Source organism: Oryza sativa, chromosome 12, assembly GCF_034140825.1.
Source record: "Oryza sativa Japonica Group chromosome 12, ASM3414082v1".
NCBI classification, from domain to species: Eukaryota; Viridiplantae; Streptophyta; class Magnoliopsida; order Poales; family Poaceae; genus Oryza; species Oryza sativa.
In genome coordinates this window covers 27280598-27283833 of record NC_089046.1, presented here as the reverse complement: position 1 = coordinate 27283833, position 3236 = coordinate 27280598, and positions in this window count along the sequence as shown.

Here is a 3236-nt window from a genome sequence, read left to right as displayed (position 1 = left end):
CTGAGTAACAAGAGGCTCACACAAAGCATTCAGCAGGCAGAACAATTTACTGAAGTGAAACTGATCTACTAGGTTCCATGGCCAAATCTACAAGTTCAACATCTGTGAAGTCAACTAGAATCTGAAGGTGAAACCGTAAAGTCACTAGAATCTGTAACTGAAACATATCTACTTTCTCCGTTTCACAATGTAAAAAGTCATTCTAGCATTTTCCACATTCATATTGATGTTAATGAACCTAGATATATATATATATAACATCAATATGAATGTGGGAAATGCTACAGTGACTTACATTGTAAAACGGAGGGAGTACTAAGTTTCATGGCCAACAAACAAATCTACAAAGTTCAGAATAAATTGACAAACCAGTAAATACAAATACTGCAAGAGCAAGTTCAGGGTTTAGCATCATGCAGAAACTGTAAGTTGTGACAATTCCCTGGAGTACTAAGTTGAGCATCATGCAGTGTGCGGAGAGTTCAGCGTCAACATGCACTAAGTTCAGAAACCAGTAAGATTCAGAAACTGAAAGTACATGTTCATCTCCGGCGACTTGTGCCTCCAGACCGGCCTGAATGCCTGATCATCTTGTTCATCACCTCCAGCCACCTCTTCTCCTCCATCTCCCTTCTCCTCGTCTTCGTTACCTCTACCTAGGAAAAAAAAAAGACTTGAGTATGAAACGAGATGCAGGGCAATCGGTTATATTAATACCTCCCCCCGATTGAAGCTCCCACAGCGATTTGGAGTCGCGTGTTCGATCGCCGCGCTATCCACGTCGCCCCTGAATGCCCAAGTAGCCAGTAGAGGTGGCCAAATGGGCCGGGCCAAACGGGCGGCCCGCGGCACGGCCGTTCCTGTAGCAGGCACGGCCCGGCACGGCCTGCTACAGTAACGGGCCGTGCCGGCACGGCCCGTGTAGCCGTGCCGTGCTTGGGCCGCTGGCCGAGCCCGCGGGCCGGCACGGCACGGCACGGCTCCTGTAGCAGGCCGGCACGGCACGGCCCGCGCACGGCACGGCCCGGCACGGCCCGTCAGGCCGAAAGCGCCGGCGGCGCGTGACAGGGCGGGCGGCGGTCCAACGGGAAGGCGACACGTGGCAGTGGCACTAACGGCTATTTGACCGTTCAAATTTGAAAATAACCGTTGGGAGGCTAAAAAATTCATAAAAAATTCGAAAAAATTCCAAAAAATCTCAAATTTCGCCCTATAAATAGGGCATGAACCCCAGCCATTTCTCCTCATCCCACACTCCTCATCTTGTGCTCTCAAGTGTTTTAAGTGCTCTCTTTGTTCTCAAGTGTGCATTTTTTTTGATTTTGACAAAATTTGCTCAAATTTTGTCAAAAATCAAAATTAGTTTCGTAGTTCAACAGTTTGATCGCAGAGGTTTGAACAGCTCGCGGTTGGAAAGATGTAAGTAATATTCAAATTTGTGTATTATTTGTATTGTGTTTGTGAATTCAATAAATATTCGAAAATTTGTTTATGTCGGTTTAAATTTTCAGAATGGATCCGAACTTTCCATACCAGTCGCCGTCGTTCACCTTGGGTGATTTCGACCCCAACTACATGTCGGGGTTTGACGGTACCTCCGGATCGGCTCCAACTCCACCATCTGTGGAGGAGGTACCGGTTCATACGGCTGTCGTTGAGGAGGTACCGGTTCAGGCGGAGACAGCTTCGGAAGGATTTTCCGGAACCGCGAGCGGAAGTGTTTCGACACACACCGGCTCGAAGAGATCGAGAACCTCCGGTGTGTGGCAAAGCTTCGACGAGATAAAGGAAACATGCCCCGACGGAAGGGAGGTATCGAAAGCCCGTTGTAGAATATGTAGGCAAATTTTATCTGCTCGTTCTTCTGGTGGTACAGGTCACCTCAAGCGCCATGCAACCTTTATTTTGTGTGTATGCTCAATCTTTTCTACTCCATCAGCGTTGTGCATGTCATATAATTAATTTGATTGTTAAGACTGGCATGAAGAGGGTAGGTGACCACATCAATGCTGTTCGTCAAGCAATCGCGTGGTTAACTGCTTCTAACCCGCGGATTGCTGCATGGAAGAGGTTTTGCAATGCGGCCGGTGTGGAAGCTCGTAAGTTTGCCACCGATGCAGAGCATCGGTGGAATGCAACGTATTTAATGTTAAAAGTTGTTTTACCTTATAGTAGTTTACTTTCTGATTTTGTTCAGTCACGTGGTGGCCCAAGAAACAGTGACGGGTCTTCAGTACTGAACGAGCATGTTTGGGCAATTGTCCAAAAATTTTACCAATTTCTAGAAACTTTTTATGATTGTACTCTAACTTTGTCACATGTTTATTATCCAACTGCTAATATAATTTTGCACAACCTTCTTGAAATTGCTACTTTATTTAAAGAATACGAAAATGATGACGTTCTAACTGAACCTGTCTTTCACATGAAACAAAAATATTTGAAATATTGGAAAAATATACCTATGTTGTATGCTCTTGCTTTTGTTTTAGATCCTAGGTGTAAATTAAGGGGATTGTCTGCTATTTTATCACTTGTTGGAGATACTATAGGTGTAGATTATAGTTCTTTTTATACTGAGGTTAGACGTAAATTATATGAGGTTTTTGGAAGATATGAAGTAAAGTTTCAGGAAGTTCGCCAGCGGAGACCCCCTCCTATCCCCACTACAGGTAAGAAGAAGATACAGTGGGGTAGGATTTGGGGTGGATCGTCTTCAAGTTCAATCCAAGGTGGTGGCAGTTCGTCGGCTACAAGTGGAGACGCCTCTTCGCATGTTGTGGCCGAAGAGTTGTCCGGTTATTTGGACAGCGACGCCATCCACCACGAAGCACAAGATTTCAACGTCCTCGGGTGGTGGAATGACCACAAGATAACATATCCTGTGCTTTCAAAACTAGCACGGGATGTGTTGACGGTGTCCGTGTCGACGGTGTCCTCCGAATCGGCCTTCAGTCTATGCGGCCGAATCATCGAAGACCGGAGGACGACTCTGCGCAGCGACCACGTCGAAATGCTACTAAGCGTTAAAGACTGGGAGCTTGCTCGACAACATGCCCAATACACTGCGGACAACCAAGAATTGGCCGCCCACTTCGAGCAACTCTACCTGGATCCAGACCAACCCCAGTAGAATTTTGTTAGAAGTAAGTTCTGACCTTTGAGCTGTACTCTTTTCTTTGTCATGGTTTTCTCATTTTCCCCTATGAGTTTTTACATGACAAAGTTTTTAACGA